This window comes from Temnothorax longispinosus, chromosome 1 (assembly GCF_030848805.1).
Source record: "Temnothorax longispinosus isolate EJ_2023e chromosome 1, Tlon_JGU_v1, whole genome shotgun sequence".
In the NCBI taxonomy this organism is placed as follows: Eukaryota; Metazoa; Arthropoda; class Insecta; order Hymenoptera; family Formicidae; genus Temnothorax; species Temnothorax longispinosus.
Genome location: NC_092358.1, coordinates 16385088 through 16408449, shown reverse-complemented (window position 1 = coordinate 16408449; position 23362 = coordinate 16385088). Strand labels below are relative to the sequence as shown.

The 23362-nt window shown below is 33.4% G+C and overlaps 3 long non-coding RNA genes and 1 pseudogene across 4 annotated transcripts in view; 2 read left to right on the top strand and 2 right to left on the bottom strand.

Moving 5' to 3' along the window:
* Positions 1-23362, top strand: part of LOC139812008 (uncharacterized) — a 259939-nt gene that overhangs the window by 28187 nt on the left and 208390 nt on the right. The gene's annotated exons all lie outside the window — the stretch shown is intronic.
* Positions 837-3982, bottom strand: LOC139811849 (uncharacterized). 2 transcript variants are annotated; one of them, XR_011731759.1, is made up of 5 exons: positions 2167-3982; positions 1962-2076; positions 1806-1862; positions 1380-1687; positions 837-1259 (listed from the first exon to the last, which is right to left on the bottom strand). It is a non-coding gene; the product is annotated as an uncharacterized lncRNA (long non-coding RNA). The 2 variants fall into 2 exon arrangements; XR_011731758.1 differs by having other exon boundaries at positions 1962-3982.
* LOC139811832 (uncharacterized) lies at positions 4127-7878 on the bottom strand. Its single transcript, XR_011731752.1, has 4 exons — positions 7726-7878; positions 7422-7579; positions 7200-7331; positions 4127-7135 (listed from the first exon to the last, which is right to left on the bottom strand). It is a non-coding gene; the product is annotated as an uncharacterized lncRNA (long non-coding RNA).
* Positions 12782-15995, top strand: LOC139817317 (uncharacterized; annotated as a pseudogene).

The following is a 23362-nucleotide window of genomic DNA, read 5'->3' as shown; positions in this document are numbered from 1 at the left end:
ATACACCAAGTGTCTTATCTCTTAACATATAAGTTATCGCAGGATTACTTGGAAACATTTTTTAGTGCAATAAGAGCTCGGGGAGGATTTAATAATAACCCCAATGTAGTACAATTACAAAGCGCTTACAAACGTTTGTTATTACGTAATGAACTCCATGAATTTGAAAATGGTAACTGCTTATTTGATGGAATTGAATTCTTCATGTGACATCGCGACCAAACCATTTTACATGTCCCATTGGAAATGAAAGTGTAAACGAAAGTGTTGAGTTTGATAATGAATATGTGAAGTTATTATGCAATTTAACTCCTTATGTTGATAATGTTGTGCAATACATCGCTGGATACGTATCATTCAAACTACAAAAAGTTATTGATTGCACTGTATGTAAGGCTCAAGTAATAGGAGAAGAAATGCCTTTGTTATCAAAGATAAAAAATCGAGGGCCTTATTTAAGTCCGTCAAGAGATGTATGCACAATTTGTCAAATATCCGAGAAAATTATACGATAGAATTCTAATAATATTAAACAAATTTATATAAAACAGAAATTGGTTAATGAAGTTTTAAATGCAATTGACATGCCATTTTCAAATTTAGTCATGGAAAATCACATACGTACCCAAAGCCGCATTTTAGACAATCATAAAGTTCAATTATGTAAACATATTGTTAATTTTTATATCAACGTTAGGCTGTTTCACGAGAGTAAAAAAATGTCCGAGAAGCAAAAATACGTCCGTTCAAAATTTACAAAACACGTTCTTTTTAATAATCAATAATTTTAATAATTATAAACTACTGCCGTTCTTTAATTTCTAAATTAAAATTGTATTAATGTCGTGAACATTATAAATCAGAATACAGTTAAGTCATATTTAGTTTTGATCGTAAGAAGTTGAACTTCTAGCAAATATGTTTGTATGTGATAAATATGTACCTGTTAAAAATAAAAATATGGTAAATATTTTTTAAATAAAAGAGATATAATATAATGTAAAAAATGTAATTTACTTGTATACAAATTCTTGTAAAAATCCTTATTACATTGATAAATACTAATTACAATTTACTTGTGTAAAATAAGGTACACAATTCATATTTTATATAATATACTATGTATAAATCTTTCTACATAATTAATATTAATTTGTCAATTTTGATTGACGTCAATTGTCATTCAATTTTTTTCTCTGTTCCTTTTTTCGTTTACTTTAATGTCAAACAAAAAACTGTTGGAGCAAAACTTCTATTTGCTGTAAAAATAAAGAAACGTATTAGTCACAAAATAAAAAATAAATAGTGTTAATTTATTGCTTGGTCCAATACAAATAATATTTTATTACATAAACATGTATTCTATTTTGAAAACTAACCTTTTTTGATGCACAAGATTTACATCCATTCTACTTTATTGTGTATTCTTAGGACCTTCTAAGATCACTTCTTTCTTCTGAAGATGAGACAACATCTGTTTCATGTTAGCAATCTGTTTAGCAATTGTTTCCTATTTGCGGCTTTTAGTTGTGCAATAGTTTTAGACTTTTTAACATCCATAGACTTTACAAAGTTTAATGTCATTTTAGCTTTTCGAGGAGTAGAAAAATCAGACAATTTAATTTCGGAAACGTATCGAGGCTGTGTAAAACACGACGGCCTTTCTTAGGTGTTAATTCTTCAAAACCTAAAATGTAAAAAAATATAAATTATATTTATAGTGCACTATTTATGTACTCTACAAAATATACATTTTCTAAAAAAGAAAAAATGCCAAAATTAATTTAATGATGAAAACAAATTACCATTGTAACATTGAGAATCACAGATGTTTTCGACGTAATCCAAAACAATGCTGGACTCTACAATAAAAAATAATTTTTTAAATAATAAAATATTACATTACAAATGTATAGTATATAAAAATGAAAATCCATATTGCTCATAATATATGTATATACCAATATTGTCGCTCTGAATACATGGTTGTATTATTTCGTCCGATTGAACAATGCTGTGATTATCATAAGGTAATGTCCGTTGAATTTTTCTTTGGTGGAAAAGAACAAATCTTTTCTGCATTTACAAAATATTTATTAATGGTACTGATTGTATTTTTCTTTTGTTCTCGATATACAATAATTGTTGAAATGTTTGGTTACTTACCAACCTCTGCTTCAGGACTTAAAATAACTGTGCTAGGTACAGCTACAGAAAGTAACCTTATCTTTTTATTTGCGACATTGTAATGGTGTGGATGGAAATGACGTGTACACACAAAAACTTGGGACACATTATCCGTTTCATTCAATCCGCAAACTTCTAACCACTATATATATATTTGAAATTTATAAATATAAAGATTGCAAATATAATTAATTAAATAAAAACTAAAATTCGTAAATGTAATGTATAGAAATCCCCGTTCTGGCCAATATGCTTTTATATAAAAAAGTCTTACTTTAAAAGCCTTTACTTTAGCATAACAGTATTTAAATTTAATATTTAAATGCATAACAATAATTACATATTAACTATATCGAGAAAAAAAGTAGTTTATAATGTTCTTTTTACTCTTATTAAATTTATATTAGCTATTAATGTTTATAAGCGGCCACGAGCAACAACAAAGAGATATTGGATTAAAATAAAAACAATTTCTTAAATAAACAATACACATGATTAACGTTTCGACTGTACTTAGTTTTCTTCGGAACAGATTACTACGATAAAAGAAGATAAATATAAAAAAACATGATAATAATTAATGTTCAAGTTTACATACTAAAACATTAAACATTATTCTAGACTAAAACATTAAACAATCACCTAATAATATAAACAAAGTAAACAATAATTTAATTAAATCACAAATATAAAAACGCAGGAATAATCGAATAAAACCATAACAAGAGAGATATTTATATTGAGAAGTGGTGTAAAATCTCTTCCGTCAGGAAAAGAATGTAAAGAATTATTAACGGAGGTATTCTGATTTAAAAGATCTTTATGAAAAATATATATTTTTCAGGAACTTTTTATAGGGAAACGAAGAAAGTGAATAACGTTAAACTTTGCATGTTCTCTTCACCTTATTTTAAAAATTTATTTTTATTTTTTAAGTAACAAAATAAATGCTCTTCTTTTCTGTTATATCCTGGTCACCATAAATGACAGACGGTGTAAATAATTCTTGCTGTTCTAGGTATCTGAAACGCAAAAAGCTAAAATTTTCTTATTCAGAAGAAGTATATGTGGCTATCGTCTGAACTAGAAATAAACCAATATTTCCATTCTAGGTTCTAGGCGGCCTTTTTATAAAAAATATTATTAATCAATATTAAATAAACCATTTACAATCTGAGCTTAGATTTTATAGTAGCTTAATATTTTTTATATACTATATATTTACATATTTTTCCAACTTTAATCAACTACGCGCCGACTAACTTGTCAGACTTACAACACAGACGTTGCCTACGCCCGACGCGTGCAGACGCATGCAGACGTTGTTACAATCGTTCAAGAAAACTGTTCAACATTTTATGTGTTGCTGCAGAAGAAATTCGTAATATCGGCGGACAAATTATACGCTAGTGGCTAGTGCTGCTAGAAAAGATCGTAGTATTTTAAGGATACATGCTGTAGATCCATACACGGACAGAGGAGGGCTTGCGCGACCAGCATATCCCCTCCATCTGAGTAGTTCGGACACAAACCATAGCATGGATACGAACCCATGTATCGTTACCCGAGTCCTCTCTGAGCGTAACGCCGTAGTTGACGTTTACTTTCTCAGAGGGCAGATTAGGACAGACGTCCCTAGAGTCCCTATAATAAGAGTCTGGACAGTCTTGTCAGACTTTTTATTGGCCCTTGGACTCCTTTGAAGCAAAATGGCAGAACCAATCGAGCATTCCATATCCCCACTTCGAGAACCATGTGCGTGCAGTAATGCTAGGTCTACAATGCGAGTCGTAAAGTCGTGAGTCGTAAGAATTGACCAATCACAGTCGATTATTCTCCTCAAATTCGATTGTGATTGGTCAATTCTTAAGACTCACGACTTTACGACTCGCATTGTAGACCTAGCATAAGATTTGAATTTGGACTTGGATTTAGAAAATAAATGCTAACTTTGAGAGTAGAATTTGTGTTATTTATTACAAAATACTGACAATTTACCTTTACTCATATAACTGATTATACTAATTATATTAATAGATATAACATATTTTAAATATTACTTAATAGAATAACACGATGGTAAGGCATTTTATTTAACAATAAAATGCCTTGCCATAGTGGCACTACTATATATAGGTGCTTTTAAGCGTCCTTTTTGGCACTCTATTTTAATTCTGAATCGAATAAATCGTTTCATTATTATATCAGAAATATTGTGGCAATTTTTTAGTGTATTACATTTCACATGTGTCATTTTATCTAAAAAAAATTTTACCAAATCACAATTAACGTTTTTTAAATAAGGTATGTATCGTCGAATAATAATTTCCATTTTGTAAAAGTAATTAAATGTTTCATTATTTACAAAAAATAATGTTTTTGTTCGGTAACATTTAAGGCGTACTAAATTTGAAAATTTTATGTTAGGATTATATGTTTTTGATCCTGCCGAATCTAAACAGTTATCGCAAATTACATTTGTGTTACATATTCTAGACAAAATATAACCGCTTGCATTATATAACGAGTTCATTTCTAAATTATTCAAAGAAATAACCCTGTTTTTAACTTCAAGGGGAATTACAGGAACCTCTTGACTCATATTTGTTTTACAAGTACGTTTCCTTGTCAGGGAAAAATAAGAAGTTAAGACACCGTCATCTTGTTCATAGCTAGTATTTTCCAATTTTTGTAAATATTGAGACACGCTTATAATCTTCAAACTTTGCTTAAACTGTATACAATTTGGAATAGGAAACTTTTTTCTAATGTTAGAGAACAAATTCTCTACGCAGTCTTGCGTAAATCGCCCTCCTAATACAAATGAATATCCTCGATCATTAATTAGATATTTTGTAAGTTCGATGAGAGATTGTGTTGAGATCATGATTCCAGCTTGTACAGGTTTAAATTTTTTGTCTTTACCAATTTCCATATCTCTAAACAAGTCAATAACAGATTCTAAAAATTTGATTTTTTCATTAAATATGTCCTCAGATTTTTCATTTTCTGCTTTCTTCCCTAACGCCACTAATGGAGTTCGCGAGGTGATTAATGTGAACCATTTCGAGGCTATTTCTATAAATAGAGCTGTTATTTATAATCATCTTTTTTTTTCATGTCCTAAAAAATTTAATGCACCACTAACTTCTCTATCTATCATACTAGTTGCTTTGCTAACTTTCATTTTATTAAAGTTTGATAATTTAATAACATCTTTATTTATTTTTGGTGCAAGTTTGAACAATAAGTTTTCTTGTTCATTTACTAGTTCCTCTAGATGAGTAAATTGAACAATATTTGAAGACAATTGATTAGACTGTTTAAACTGATTTGGTAGCATGATAACTTTGTTATTAATTAAAGTTGCTCTAAGGTTTTTGATGAGATGTGGACCATCAGCAAAAAAAGAATAACTTGCGTTTGTTATCAATTGGATGAGGGATAGAGTTTTGAATTTTTGAATATCTACCAGCATGAATGTTTGAAAAAGCTCTCCACATGGCTCGATTCACTCCTCCCATATCCGATGTAACGCTATGTACGTAAAGCCCTATGGACTCAGCCTTCTCAATAATTTCTTCAATAATGGGTTTTAAGTGTGCACCATCAAATCCATCAGGAGTGTAATAATAGGCAATTATTTGCTTCCACCGAATAAATATACCTCCAAGCATGAAGACTAAACCATGCGTAGCTAAGGGTTTTTCTCTTAGTATAGAAAACCAACAAAGAAGAAAGACAGAATAAAAAGCATATAAAGACAAATACAAAGAATCGATCACGTAATTTCACGTAAAACTTTTCACTTTTTACGTTTCCACCGTAGGGAAAAAGTTACGTGATCGCTGCCTAGAATTTCAATTTGTACAGTGAGGAGCAAAAATGAGTTCTTTTTTCGATGTAGATAAGCGCATTATTTCTACTTTCCAGCCAATTGCGAACTTCGAAATAGTGCACTTATCTACACCGAAAGGAAACCCATTTTTGCTCCCCAGAGAAATTTTATACACAAAAAAGTAGCATAAAATTAGGATGTAGATTTACCGTGACTATTAGGAATGGTAGCATGTCCAATAAAAGAATTTGTTGATGGATCGTATTGTATACCAGGAGTAAGACTGACTTCATCGAGCGCTAACATGCAATCTCTTTCTCTATCGTCCTGAAATTGTGATATTTTATCTTTTAAAGCTTCAAAGATGTCATTACATATCCCTGGTTGAAAATTAATTGTTTCAATGCTCCTCCTAAGGCTGAGTTTCCACTGAGCGCGTCACGCGTCGCGTCGTCACAAGTTAACCAATCAAAACATCCCATTTCATTACATTCTTGTGACGGGATCGAAATGGGATGTTTTGATTGGATGACGCGACGCGTGACGCGCTCAGTGGAAACTCAGCCTAAGTGTACGTGTTGATGGCAGAGGTATATTTTGTTTTATGAGCTCACTGTAGCCATTTTCGGAACAACAAAATTTTAAACGAAGTGCCTTTTTTATTGTTTCTTGAGACCATTTATGTATTCCCCGTGTAGGAGAATCTCTTTGAAGCCATTCGATTTGGTCGTTGTTGAAAACTTTACGTAGTATTTCGGAGGATTTTAACAAACTTTTTTCAATATGAAATCTTTTTAATTTTCTTATTCGTTGTAGCAGGTTTCTGTTCGTTTTCTCAGCTTTGTGAACGACTACGTTAGCGACATGAAGTTTTTTATTCGCTTCATTGAGTTTTCTTTTTAACTCTTCTATTTCCAATAAAGCAGACCCCGCCAAACTTAATTCACCGTCATCTGACTTGGATGTTGCTGCGTCATGAAATTGAATGGATCTTTCTTGAATATTTATTTGTTCAGTATCCTGCTCCATGTTGTATCTCTGTGTTGTACACGTTTCTTCTGATATATCCGATATGATAGACGTCTTGTGAAGTTCTTGAAAGTGGCTTACCTATTAAAAACAATTTTTCTATAAATTCTACATTTATGACAATTTTAAAAATAAATAAACGTACTGTATGAGATGAATTTTTCTTATTTTCTTTTTCTTTTTGAACAATAGGAAAAATTGTTGGCACAGCGTTGTGTTTTAACTTTCTTTTCCCATCGATTCGAGGTTTCTCCCACATATCTTCAGCAAAATGGACCTAAAAAAATACCATACCATTACTTATATAAATAACTATAATTTTAATTTATCAATTACGTATACCGTATACAGTACATTGTATACTTACTTCACAAATATGTGAGTTTGGAGAAGGTTTCCAATTCTTCCGGCCTATTTTTGACACCCATAATGTCCTCCGTTCTTCATTGGATGGAAATCTTCTTAGTGAAAAACCTTTTTCACTATTATTATTGCATCCAACGACACAACAACCAGTCATATTTTCTACAAAGTAATAACATTTAAATCATTAATAGATGTAATGATTGATGAGAAGGTTAGACTATCATTTTTGTTACTTCACAGTGTCTGTATATCTGCTTTTATTTATTTTTAACTTAATAAATTTAAAACATAATGTATAGGCTCACCTGTTTATAGTAGATCAGTTTAAAAACGTCTTATATTTTCTGATATGCAACTGCAGTTTGACCGCGTGCATACGTACAATGTATATATACATACATCGATAACTAGAGTTCCTAGAATAAGAGTCTGACTACCGCCATTTTGCTTCAAAACCAAAGACTGTCCAGACTCTTATTATAGGGACTCTAGACGTCCCCCGAAGCCGGATAGCCGCTCTCAGGCACCTCTATGAAGTTGGCCGGACAACTTCAACGTATCGAACTTTCATTAGGTAATTGGAATCGATTGGTGGTCGTTTGGTGGTCTTTGGTAGTCTAGTCCGATCGTTTGGTGGTTAGTCGTTTTCCTGTAAAATAAAAATAAAATTTCCGGTGTAAAGTTAGCCGGACAATTTTTATTTTTCAACCAATTTAACTTTTTTATAGCTCATTCGACGCGGAATCGTTTGGTGGTCACGAATATCATCGGTAAAACGTTTGGTGGTCAACCGTTTTCCCAGAAAATAAAAAAATCGTATGCGCATAATGCTGGACATATCACCACTGTGCCATTAGCCGGAAAAATTGTATTTATCACCCAAATTGACTTTGATAGGACTCAATCGACGCGGAATCGTTTAGTGGTCACGAATATCGTCATTAAAACGTTTGGTGGTCAATGGTCCTAAGAAATAGAAAAAACCGTACTCTCACGCCATTGGTCGTATGACTCCGTGACGTTAGCTCGGTAATTTGATGAATAAACATTATTTATCAATCAAATTGACTTTCATACGGCTCAATCGACGCGGAATCGTTTGGTGGTCACGAATATCGTCATTAAAACGTTTGGTGGTCAATCGCTTTCCTAAGAAATAGGTAAAATCGTACTCTCACGCCATTGGTCGTATGACTTCGTGACGTTAGCTCGGTAATTTGATAGATAAACATTATTTATTAATCAAATTGACTTTCATACGGCTCAATCGACGCGGAATCGTTTGGTGGTCACGAATATCGTCATTAAAACGTTTGGTGGTCAATCGTTTTCCTAAGAAATAGATAAAACCGTACTCTCACGCCATTGGTCGTATGACTTCGTGACGTTAGCTCGGTAATTTAATGGATAAACATTATTTATCAATCAAATTGACTTTCATACGGCTCAATCGACGCGGAATCGTTTGGTGGTCACGAATATCGTAATTAAAACGTTTGGTGGTCAATGGTTTTTCTAAGAAATAGAAAAAACGGTAATCTCACGCCATTGGTCGCATGACTCCGTGACGTTAGCTCGGTAATTTGATAAATAAACATTATTTATCAATCAAATTGACTTTCATACGGCTCAATCGACGCGGAATTGTTTGGTGGTCACGAATATAATCAGTAAAACGTTTGGTGGTCAACCGTTTTCCCAGAAAAAAGGAAAAACCGTATGCTCACGCCATTGGTCGTATGACTCTGTGCTATTAGTCAGAAAAATGGTATTTGTCACCCAAATTGACTTTGATAGGGCTCAATCGACGCGGAATCATTTGGTGGTCACGAATATTGTCATTAAAACGTTTGGTGGTCAATGGTTTTCCTAAGAAATAGAAAAAACCGTACTCTCACGCCATTGGTCGTATGACTCCGTGACGTTAGCTCGGTAATTTGATGAACAAACATTATTTATCAATCAAATTAACTTTCATACGGCTCATTCGTGACCACCAAACGATTCCGCGTCGATTGAGCCCTATCAAAGTCAATTTGGGTGACAAATACAATTTTTCTGACTATAATAGCACAGAGTCATACGACCAATGGCGTGAGCATACGGTTTTTCCTTTTTTCTGGAAAAAATGTTGACCACCAAATGTTTTACTGATTATATTCGTGACCACCAAACGATTCCGCGTCGATTGAGCCCTATCAAAGTCAATTTGGGTGACAAATACAATTTTTCTGACTATAATAGCACAGAGTCATACGACCAATGGCGTGAGCATACGGTTTTTCCTTTTTTCTGGGAAAAATGTTGACCACCAAATGTTTTACTGATTATATTCGTGACCACCAAACGATTCCGCGTCGATTGAGCCGTATGAAAGTCAATTTGATTGATAAATAATGTTTATCCATCAAATTACCGAGCTAACGTCACGAAGTCATACGACCAATGGCGTGAGAGTACGGTTTTATCTATTTCTTAGGAAAACGATTGACCACCAAACGTTTTAATGACGATATTCGTGACCACCAAACGATTCCGCGTCGATTGAGCCGTATGAAAGTCAATTTGATTGATAAATAATGTTTATCCATCAAATTACCGAGCTAACGTCACGGAGTCATACGACCAATGGCGTGAGAGTACGGTTTTTTCTATTTCTTAGGAAAACCATTGACCACCAAACGTTTTAATGACGATATTCGTGACCACCAAACGATTCCGCGTCGATTGAGCCTTATCAAAGTCAATTTGGGTGATAAATACAATTTTTCCGGCTAATGGCACAGTGGTGATATGTCCAGCATTATGCGCATACAATTTTTTTTATTTTCTGGGAAAACGGTTGACCACCAAACGTTTTACCGATGATATTCGTGACCACCAAACAATTCCGCGTCGAATGAGCTATAAAAAAGTTAAATTGGTTGAAAAATAAAAATTGTCCGGCTAACTTCACACCGGAAATTTCATTTTTATTTTACAGAAAAACGACTAACCACCAAACGATCGGACTAGACTACCAAAGACCACCAAACGACCACCAATCGATTCCAATTAATGAAAGTTCGATACGTTGAAGTTGTCCGGCCAACTTCATAGAGGTCTCTCAAGCTTCTCTCTGCTGTGGGCAGTTTCGGGGTTGGCTACATTGTCTGGTTCCTACACAGCTAGGACAGATATATGATACAGATATCTTGTTAGGCATTTTTACATTTTGTTCAATTATTACTAATTATTTTACAATCCCACCCTTCATTACCCTGGCGGAAATATTTCTACAAAATTTAAAAAATAATAAAAGTGTACTACAAAAAACTATAAAATATAATTGCCAGAATCTATTAAATTCTACATGAATTTAAGAAGTACTACAAAATCCTACATGAAAATGCTAGAATTGGAACACTTTTGTAAATTTTTGTATTTTTTTAGTGCATTTTGATCTATAAATTTTTCGGTAAAACTACGCCAAACTACAACTAATATTGATATTCTACACATTTCTATATCTATTTGAGTACAGTAAACTACAAGGAAATACTAGAATTAAAACACTCTCTAATGAGGAAATTCACCCGACATAAAAAAAATTATATTTATTTTGAAATTTTATTACTATTTTTTAACTTGTTTCTTAAGATGCAACCTATGATTATAAATATTTTCTCGTACTTGAAAAACACACTTACCTTGATGGGATTCGAACTCGAGACCTCGGGATCTCTGGATCGTGAGCCAACCGTCTTATGTGATAGACTACTTCTTAATTTGATGTAAGTGTTATACACTCCTCACAAAAATTAAAGGAACACTTAAATTTTCTTAAAAACTAGGCAAAATTTGAGCAGCTGTATCTTCGTTAAAAATGAACGAAATTTAAGTTTTAAAAAAGGGTTTCAAAGCTTGAAATCTCTACTTTCAGAAGATCACTATTTTCTTTTAGTTTCTGTGAGTTTGGCAATTTTTACATATAGAAAACCACGAGCTGGACAAAATAGGAAATTTTTTTCTCACTTTGTGGGCTTGTCACGTGCCCAAAAAAATTCTGCAAAATTTTTTGACTTTTTAATGTGAAAGTTCGAAGTTTTTCCTACAAAATCTTTTTTTGAAAATGTTTCTACGATTTTTTGTTACTGAGTTTTTTTAAATGTATATAGGATACTTAAAAGTACAAAAAAACGTTGTTGGGAGAAGACTTTGAACGAGCAATAAGTTCCCGCCCTTCTAGAGGGCAGCCCCCGGTTGGCGGCGCGACTCGGCGCGCCACGCGTGCGTGCGGGCATCAGTGGTGCTCACAAGAGCCTCGATCACCGTCGTGTTCAGACGTGTCGGTTACGGTTTAAGTTACAGAGTGTGATATACTTATACATATATAATAAAGACAGTATTCAGAGTGTATAAAGATCAAGATTGTTGTGTTCCCTGCTCATCTCACCACATTTCAAGTCGTCCCTGATTATATTTCCAATAGGTTATGGGCCCAGGGCACGATTCCCCTGCGTGAGGAACATAGCACGAAAGTGTATATACGAAGTGTGTGAGACGCCGGCGAAGGGCATAGAAAGAGATAGAAGCATCTAGAAGATTAGAGAGTAAGTAAATAATATTCCTCGTTGCTGACGAGCAAAACGAGAGAATTCTCAGTTAATAAGAATGTTCGTTCGATAAATACTGTTACAAGGAGATAGATGTTTTTGCCATTTTTCTCGAGAAATAGAAATAGAGGTAATAATGGTAATAAGAGAATTAGAGAATAGATGTGTAAAGTGTAATAAAGAAGTAGAGAATAATGAAGGAAAAAGAGATAGAAAAATGCCGCTTGGTAGCAAGTCGGCGACGTGCGCGTGCAAGTCCGATCGTGAACGGCGAGAGTCATTTCTTTTGGCGCGCGGAATTTTTGGCGCGCGGAAGTCCGATCGTAGACGGCGAGAGTCATTGTTTTTGGCGCGCAGAACTTGTTGCTGGGCGCGCACAAACACATAATCGATTTCAACTAACAACATGGCATCGATGCTAGATGGCTAGATTACGATACATGTAAATGTATGCGTATGCTAGATGGCTAGATTGCGATACATGTAAATGTATGCGTATGTATAAAAACTTTATATGACTCTATATGAGTTTATTTTTTTTTGAAATCGATATGTATCGGGTCGGTAATTGAGCATGACTTGCTGTGCGGTGTAGCTTGATTACTGTTTAGGGAAGCCGCGTAAATTTGTATGGGCCCCGTGCGTGTGCGTGATCAACCCGAGCTCTCATAGATCTTTTCAGCAGTGCTGGGGATCGCAACGGACAGTGGTGTGCGCGTGCGGATAGCCCTGCAGAGGCGCGTGGTTTTCCCGCTTTGGGGTTATTGTGAATTGCAGTGCGTTCTATATAGCCTCATAAGCATTAAATTTTTATCGCTGAAAGAGATCTAGTGATAGAAATTGTAAATTATTATTTGTCAATACGAATGTTGGTTTATCTTGTCAAAAGAGGAATGCTAATGTTCAATTGATATTTAAATCCCGATATAGATGGAAGAAGAAGGCCAAGATGCGCTGGTCGACTACGACAGCGATAGCAGCTTCATCACGGTAATAGATAGAGAAGCAAAAGATAAAAAGGAGATGGAAAGAAGAGGTGCAATCCCGAAAAAGAACTTGCCTAAAGTCAGAGAGAATGTAGATGTGACCAAAGCATGGGAAGAGAACCATCCAGTACTGCCAATTGGAACCAAAATATTATATGAAAAGCAAGAAAAATTGGTCGCAAAAATGGACAATTCGATGCAGATGCTGGATAAAGTAATGACGAAGGCCACCGAGATGATGGAGAATATGGTGGAAGTCTCCCGTTTAAACTTAGAGAAAGAAAAAGTTAAACTTAGACGTTTAGAGGTAAGCAATAAAGATACCCAAAGTAAACAAACGGTTAAAGAACTAGAGGTAGAGTCTAAAAAGAGAAAATTAAATGAAATAACAGTCTGTTCAGCCGAAAAAGATAGGAGTTTAGAGACAATGAAAAGAGCTATAGAATTGGAATTGAACAGTCAAAGGTTGCATATTAGAAGAGAATATAAGCTGACGCAAAAATCCAACTTTGATCTTTGGATGGATTATTTAAAATCTGAGTTAATGAATAACGAGTTGTTAGATGTAATAGATTCAAACATTGAAAGTCCAGAAAATCTCTCCGAACTAAAAGTTGCTAAGAGAAAAAGTCTAGTTAGAGATATAATAATCAATCATTTAACTATCATAAAAGGATTCTACATGAAAAAGATCCGAAAGAAATTTTGAAGAAATTGAGAGGATATAAAAAGAGTGAAGTAAACGTTACTCATGCATCGGTACGAGCTAAACTCTATCAAATTAAAATGAGAAAAGACGAAAAAGTAAGTGATTTTTGTGAACGCTTCGATTCAATAATTAGAGAATATGAATCATGTGAAGATGCGGTACCCCTCGCAGAACAAGAGATTAGATCTGCACTTTATCAGGCTGTGTCAATTAATGTACCAGAGCTGAGGAATGTAGATTTAATTAGAAGACAAACTAATCTTAAAGAAATGAACATAGATGAAATAAAGTCTTTTATGATGCAGTTAGAAGCAGAGACTAAAAACGAGAATAAAGAAAAATTAGAGAAACCCGAAGTCAGGGTACAGAGGGCTGCTGCAGAAGAGAACATGAAACAAGTAAAATGCTACAGATGCAACCAAATGGGTCATATGGCGAAGGACTGTCCACTAATAGAATTTGGTGCCTGGTTTTGTCACTACTGCCAGGAAGTACGAGGTCACAAGGGTGATAATTGTCCGAGTGCCGAAGCCCAGGCGAACAGAGCTAGAGGAACAAGGTATTTAAATAAAACCGTTAATAAAAACATAAAGAAAAAGGGTAGATTTGTGCAAAAAGGCACAAAAAGAGTAGATAACAAAGGGAAAATAACCAAGATACAACCAGCTGAGAAATCTATATCAACGAAAACAGCAAATGAAGGAGAATCAGAAGAAGGTAAATAATACATGGTTAAATTAATAGAAGATAGAGATAGTTCAAAAGAGGTAGTCAATTTTACTGCAGATTCGGGTGCTACGGATCATATTGTGAATAAGAATTTTATTCTGTCAAAGTTTGAAAAATGTAAAGATAGAGTTATTAAATGCGCGAATAAAAATGAGCTTGCAAACATTTCAATAGATGGTAAAGGAAATCTTACGCTAATAACGAATGAAAAAGAAAAGAGAGTCATTAAATTAACAAATGTAATTGCAGCAAAGAAAGTATCCAAAAATTTACTATATCTAAGAAAGTTGGCTGATGCAGGGTTCAGTATTTATTTAGATGATAAAGTGTTTAAAGTTTACAATAAACTGACAAATAAAATAGTTTTTAAAGGAATTTACAGATGTAGAGCAGAAATTGTTCCACATAGTGAGCTTCCTGAACAATCGCAAGCAAACATTCAGACCAATGAATTATCAATTTCGGAGGGAGAGTTAGATGAGAGGGATAATGTTGGCTCTGCGATTGGGAGGGAGAATGAAGGAGAGCTCACAAATGTGAACGAAAATGAAAATATAGAACACAATAATGCTGAACTCGATCAAGTCATTAAGTTAGAAGATATACAGACAATAGAGAATATAGAAGAAATGTGTGAAAGCTCAGTAATTGAAAAAGTAAAGAAACTAGAGAAAATAAATGAGGTGATGTTATGGCATGTTAGATTAGGTCATGCATCGGTAAACTATCTAAAACAATTACAAAAAGTAGAAAAGAGATTAGAGAATGTAAAGTTTGATAACTTTATATTAGAGTGTGAAGTATGTATAATGGCAAAGATGGCAAAACTGCCGTTTAAAGAAAACAGAAATAGAGCACAGAGACCACTACAGGTAATACATACGGACATCATAGGTCCAATAAAACCTACATCCTATCCAGGACAAAAGAGGTTTATAATCACTTTTATAGATGACTATTCTAGATTAGCAAAAGCCTACTCTCTGAAGACAAAAGATGAATCAGGAGAGGCTCTAGAGAAATATCTTATATCCGCCAGAAATCTACTAGGAAAAGAAGAAAAGCTATGCTATGCAAAGTCAGATCAAGACAAGGAAGTTGCAGAAAGGTTCAACAGAACGTTGAAAGAAAAAGTAAGAACATATATGCTCGACTCGGGATTACTAAAGAGTATGTGGGAGTTGGCAGTTGACGCTGCTGTGCATGCGTACAACAGATCTCCACATAAGACTTTAGAGTATGAGATCCCGTTGAAGAAGTTTTCATCAGAAACAAGTTGTCATTTTGAACAAATAAAGAAATTCGGATGCATTGGATATGCAAGAGTACCAAAGCCTACGTCGAAATTCGACAAGACAGCTATTGGTGTGTTGGTGGGATATACTGACACTGGATATATACTATATACTCTGGTATCCAAGCACGAGAAAATTTATAGAGTCATGACAACAGAGCAGCAAGAAACTGCACTAAGATGGATAGAAGTCACAAACTTAAAATGTTTGATGACGACTTAGAAGAAATAAAGAAAGACTTAGAAGAAAAAGAAGAAACTGGAAACAGAAAACATATGGATGACACTCATGGAGATTTTATCAAACAGTGTGTTGATTAAGGGAAGGTAAAAGTCGAATGGATAAAGACCAAAGAGAATTTGGCAGACATTATGACAAAACCTTTACCTCTAGAAGCATTTGTGTATCTGAGAGATAAAATAATGAATATAGAGTTTAGACAAAGTTAGAGATTAATTTTAGTCGATAACTAATTCTTGTTATGTTTCAGATAAAGAGGAAACTTAGAGAGGACCCGTGGATCGCTCGCCCAAAGGGAGGGAGTGTTGGGAGAAGACTTTGAACGAGCAATAAGTTCCCGCCCTTCTAGAGGGCAGCCCCCGGTTGGCGGCGCGACTCGGCGCGCCACGCGTGCGTGCGGGCATCAGTGGTGCTCACAAGAGCCTCGATCACCGTCGTGTTCAGACGTGTCGGTTACGGTTTAAGTTACAGAGTGTGATATACTTATATATAATAAAGACAGTATTCAGAGTGTATAAAGATCAAGATTGTTGTGTTCCCTGCTCATCTCACCACATTTCAAGTCGTCCCTGATTATATTTCCAATAAACGTAAAGAATAAATTTTTGTTGTTGTTCTGCACAATTGTTTTTGGATCTAAATAAGAAAGTAAAAAATTGCAAATTTTTACAATGTTTTTGTAATGTATCCAAAAATCTTTACGAAAAAATTGGCGATTATATCACTTGATAGAGCAAAGTTTTAGCTTTAAGAATCTATTTTGCGAATTGCGGTACAATGATTTTTAACGGAGTTATTGATAGCCGTACCGTTAGCGTGTACCGAATAAAGAACGAAACAGGGATGAAGTACTTGCAATACAACACTTTTATTCGGACCAGTACATAAGTAAAGAATCGCGTGAAAGGCAATGAATGTTACAAAACGTTATTGCAGCGAAAAAAGCTTAGGTCAGTGTTGCCATAACTAAAAAGCTCACTAGAGTGAAGTAGAGACCCTCTAATCAGAGTCTAGACATCAGGGAGCACGCTCTGATTGGTCCGCCATTTTTCTGCAATTCGCGCCGGTTTTATGAAATCTCTATTGCTATGAAATATAAAAACTTATTAATTATTAATAAAAATACATTGAAATTTTAATTTAAAACGTTTTAAAATATTACGAGAGAAAGAGAGAGAGAGAAAAAGAGAGAGCGAATGAGTTGAAAGTAGAAACTTTGATAGTAATTAACAGTAATAAATTAATATTTAAAGAAAATATAGTAAAAAAGTAATAAGAAAATAGGGAATAAATAACATATATATATATATATACAGCATATAAAAAATATTTATTGTATATATTAATACTTATGTTATACATGTAAAAAGTATTACATTATTTTATTTTAAAAAATGATGCATCATCATCGATTTGTTATCATAATATTTACAATTAACTAATAGATAGCAAATTTTTTAAATAATTTTTGACGCAAATTATGACAATTATTAAGAATATGATCTGCTGGAACAGAATTAAATTTATCAAGTAAAAATTCATTTAAATTTACTCTCTGCATGATGTTAAAATAGGGACTATAATGTCTGTATATATTTTCTAATTTTAAGAATACCTCAAATGTTGGTTTATTAATGAAGTATAACGTATTTTTCTTATAACATTTAAGTGTCACAAATCTAGAAAATTCTAATTTTAATGATTTTTTTTGACCCAACAGATTGTATGCAATTACAACATGTAGTACATGTTTTCTCAACGGACTTTAAACAGTATCCTGCTATGCTATATAAACTGTTCTTTTCTTTACTATTTAATTCTATTACTGTATTGTTATTATTAAAAGGGGGAATGTCATTTGTAATTGTAGCTGAAGCATTAGAAGTAAAGGAAATATCAGCTGATACATTATCCTTTTTACCACTTTTTGATAAGTATTCTAAAAAGTCAGAAATATATTCGTCTTCATTTTCATCATAATCATAATTTTCTGCTACTATTGGTCTCATATACATTGATATAGCAATTAGTTTCAAATTGTTTTTAAACTGTAAACAATTTGGAATTACATTTTTTTGACGTATAACTGAAAATAGGTTTTCCATACAATCTTGTGTCAGACGTCCAGTTAACACAAATTTAAAATTACGATCTTTTAAAAGATATTTTACAAGATTAATGATTGATGTTGTGGATAATATAATTCCTCTTTGAACAGGTTTAAATGTTTCTTTCTAACCGATTTTTATGTTATTAAAGAGATCAATAACTTCGTATAAAAATTTAATGTTATCATTGTATATTTCTTCATTTTTTAAACCTAATGCTTTATTACAATTTCTTGAAGTCATTAACGAGAACCATCTAGAGATAGTTTTGACAAACCAAGCAGTAGCAAGAAATTCTGGCTTAGAATTTTCATCTGCCAGAAATTCTAATGAACTACTGACATCTGTTGAAAACACGGCGTTTTTTGCTTTATTCACCCGCATTTTACTAAAAGTATTAGTACTTTTAATATCATCTATACATAATCTTGGCGTTAAAAGTAATTCTGAATCTTTTTGAGATTCAAGTAAATCATTAAAATGTGCAATTTCAACCCTGTTCGATGGCAAGTTATATTTTATTACAAATTCTTGGGGCAAGATAAAAAATTTGTTGTTAATTAATGCTTGTTTTAAATTTTTCAACAGATGTGCAATATCCTCGTAATGTACGCAAAAGATGGTAATGGCATTCCTTGTAGGATAAGTTCTTCATAACCGGTGGTTCCACAAGTAAATTGTAATTTAAGAGCACGTTGAATGGTCTCATTTGACCAATTTTTGATACGCTTTTTGGTAAATAGAGTCCGAATTTGATCATTAGTTAGCATCTCCTAACATTTGCCTATACTTATTATTATTAATCATATTTTTTAATTTTTGATTCGTATTTCTCATCTTATTTTGTTTACGTAAATAAATTAAGTTTTGTAGAGTTTTTTTTATTAATTTTACAACACTTTTGATTTTCAATTTCTTTCTCTTCAAAAATTTCATTTTCACAAACTGTATTGCTTGTAGATGTATTGAGAGATTCATTTGTAGTAATCTGAAATAAATTGAAGTATACATTAAGAAAAATTGAAATATATATGTCATTTTTTATTATTACATTTCATTATCTCACACCTACTTCTTGTTCACTTTGATCTTGATTTTGAACATTATGAATAATATGCTCTCTCTCTACTAGGTTTTCTGTAGGTTTCTGTAAGTTCTCTCTATGTATAGGTTCTTGAAAGGATACTCTTTTTGTTATAAAAAAACCGAAAATGGTTGGTACAGCGTGTGGTTTCAATTTTCCTTTATTATCAATTCTGTTCGGCTCCCACATTTCAGAAGCAAAATGCACCTATAAAAAGAGGTTAATAAAATATAACTATCAAAGAATAAATAACTTTATTTTATAAATAATGTTTAATATTTTAGTTTAACATGTCAATAAAAATAAACAGATTATATTAAAGTACAAAAACATGCTTCTCATTCATAGAAAACAAGATTATATTTTAATAAAAAACCATGCTTCTCATTCATAGAAAACAAGAAAGCAATAGAAGAATAGCAAGATTAATGTTAATGTTAAAGTATTTAAATTAAAAGTAATGTAACTTGATTTCATGTACTTTTATATATACATAACCTGTGTTTTATGGCTTTCCTTTTTTATAAAAATATTAATTTAATGGTATGTACTATTTCTTTATATATTTTTTAATTAAATGATAAAATATTTAAATAAACTATTATAAATTAAATGAATAAAAAAATAATTTACCTCGCACAAGTAAGAACTATTTGTTGGCGTCCAATTTTGACGATTCATATTTTTAACCCATTGCTCTCGACGATGCTTATCTCTTAGGAATATCTTCATGATATAGCCCTTTGCAGAGCTATTGTTACAAAATTCTGCGGCACATCCACCCATTATTACAATTTACTCTACTTGACCCAGTACGCGCAGTATAAGCAGGTTAGGAGGCATTAACTAAGAGAGAGTGAGGTAGCACATATCTCTCTCTCTCTCTCTCAGGATTTTGCAGAAAAATGTCGGACAACCTAACTTAACCTTCTGATGTCCAGACTCTGATTAGAGGGTCTCTAGAGTGAAGCGAATGACAGCGCCACACCACGCCAATGTATGCAACCAAAAGAAAAGAAAACCCTTAATTTATCTTGATTATATATGACTCTAACACTTCTCCTTAATCAATATAAATTAAATTACAGCGATCTCTTAATGTAATGAACTTATTTTTAGCTAAACCTTTGGTTAGTAAATCGGCTAGCATAGTTTCAGACGGACAATATTCGCATATGATATGCTTTTTATCAATGTGGTCCTTTACAAAGTGAACTTTTGTGTCAATATGTTTTGTCCTATTACTTAATTTTTTGTTGATAATCATCTTCAAGACGCTTTGATTATCTTCGTAAATCTTGGTATGAGTTTGTCCTCTCCATCTAAAATCCTTCAGAAGTCTTTGTATCCAAATCGATTCTTTGCATGCTTCAGAGAGTGCGATAAATTCCGCTTCGGTTGATGACAAAGCGATGCAGTCCTGTTGTTTGCAACTCCAACTAATCGCCCCTCCTAGCATGAATATGAAACCGGAATTAGATTTCCTTGTCTCTCGATCTTCAGCCCAACTTGCATCGGCAAATCCAATTAGATTCTCGTTGTCCTTAACATCGCCCAGTTTTAAACGTAACGATGAGGTACCCTTAAGATATCTAATTAATTTCTTAACTTGATTCCAATCAGACGTTGTTGGTTTAGATACCTTTTGCGATAAGATACAAGTTGCTGCCGCAATGTCAGGCGTGTATTTGTTGAAATATATAGTAAATGACCAATTGCACTACGATACTTGTCGTTATTTGGCATAATATCTTCGTTTGGCTCCTTTTGATATGATGGACTCAACGGTATATCTGAATCTTTAGCATCGCTCAATCGAAATCTCGCAGTCACATTTAAGATGTACTTTTGTTGGTCGAGTAGAAAACAATCATCTTGCTTCGCAACTCTGATTCCTAAATAACTCGTTACTTCACCGAGATTTTCAATATCGAAGTTTGCTTTAAGCATTTTTTCGAACTTGTTGATTTCTTCAATCGAGGTCCCAGCTGCTAATACGTCATCTACATATACAAGAACATATACTATTCCTTCGCTTCCGTAATATATGTATAAACAATGATCGGTCTTGCTTTGTACAAACCCTGCTTTGGTTAAAATCTCGTGTAACGTTTCGTTCCAATTGCGTGCAGACTGTTTTAACCCGTAGATGCTCCTCATTAATAAACATACCTTGTCCTCAGCTCCCTCTTTCTCGAAACCGGGTGGCTGACGCATATAAATCTCCTCCTCCAGCACACCGTTCAAAAAAGCAGTCTTTACGTCGAAGTGAAAGACTAGCATTCTTCGACTTGCAGCAACGGAAAGGAATATCCTAAATGTTGTCTGTCGGGCTACAGGTGCGAATACTTGATCGTAATCGACACCATACTTTTGACTAAAACCTTGAGCTACAAGTCTTGCTTTAAATCTTCTTGTGTTTCCGCTTGCATCTGATTTCAGCTTGTATACCCATTTACAGCCAACTAAATTTTTGCCTTCGGGTAAGGCGACCAACTCCCATGTCTTATTAGCTTCTAATGAACTTAGCTCCTCCTGCATAGCACGAATCCAATTCTTTCTTTGATAACATGAAAGCGCTTCGTTCAAATTTGATGGTTCACCATCCATTACAACGCTTATTTGTTCGATTAATCGTTGAGGTTGAATGCCTTTATTCGGTCTGCTGGAACGTCTCACTGGAGTAGGCTGATAGGTGACATCGTTGGATCCTTCAGTCGAGCTTGAATCTTCAGTTATATTTTCATCCTTCGGAATATTTTGGGCCGGAAATCCGTCGTCAGAAGGTACAATCTCGATAGCATCTTCATGAGTAACAGTCTTCTTCGCCTCAATTGATTGCTTACCAGCAGGATTTTCTTCCTCAATAAACTTAACATCTCTTGATATTAAAACCTTCCTAGAACTTGGTATGTAGACTCTGTACGCTTTTGACTCCATGTCAACACCGAGTAAAATTCCTTTAAGCGCCTTTAGATCCAACTTTCTTCGATTCTCATCAGGAATTTTGACATAACAGTCTGCACCGAAACGTTTTAAGTTTGTATAAATTGGCTTTTTATCGTGCCAATACTCGAACGGCGTTTTATTTACATTTTTCCAAGGAAGTCTGTTTTGCAGGAAATTTGCTGTTGTAACTGCTTCGCCCCAGAACCTATATTCCATGTTTGCATGTTTGCATGTTTGCAAGTAGCATGTATCGAGCCATTTCGATTAAGGTCCTATTTTTCCTTTCAGCGACCCCGTTCTGCTGAGGCGAGTGTGGTGCTGTGAGTTGAGACTTGATACCGTTTTCGTTCAAATAATTTACGAACGACTTGCTGAGATATTCTCCTCCTCTATCTGTGCGAAGACATTTAATTTTTCTACCAAATTGATTTTGTACCAACTGATGGAATTCCTTAAATTTCTGGAATACCTCTGATTTCTCTTTAATTAAGTAGATTGTGGTATATCGCGAGAAATCATCAATAAACGTTAATAGATCCCGCGAAAAACGATCTAATATGAATCTAACTAAAATCATATTAAATTATATTTAATTTGGGTAAAATTCAAATTAAATCCAGATTTTATATTAAAATTATATTTGTTTAAATACAGTTTTAATTTGCACTTATTAAAATCAGTTATGTAGATTAAATATGATCCACAATAAAATAGGGCTTTAATTAAAATTTAATTAGATCACTTATATGGATCATATAACACTTCGAATCAAATTTGTATTTAATAAGATAACTTATGTGGATTATATATGATCCAGAACCATACATGATGCAGAATATTTATATATAAGACTTTAATAAAAAGTTAATGTGTTCTGTATGCGACTTTTACTCGATTCAATTGCGGTTTTAACCCAAAGGGCCTAGCGGAATAAGCATGTGAAATCGGTCCCTGATTATACAGAGCTGACATTAATGTCACAAGTTAGTACCAATATGATAAAACTTTCCACCAAATATTATTTAAAAAAATTCATTTTTTTAGAAGTTATGCAGGGAGAAAGTAAAATAAAGAAATATATTTTTCTCGAAAACCACTTGACCGATCTTGATGAAAAAAATATATGTTATGTAGACTAATAAAACTAATTAACAAAAAAAATGTCCAAAATGTTTGCCAAAAAAAAGACCAAAAAAAAAATATTTAAATTTTTAAATATTTTTTTTAGGGTGATATTTTCGAGGTAC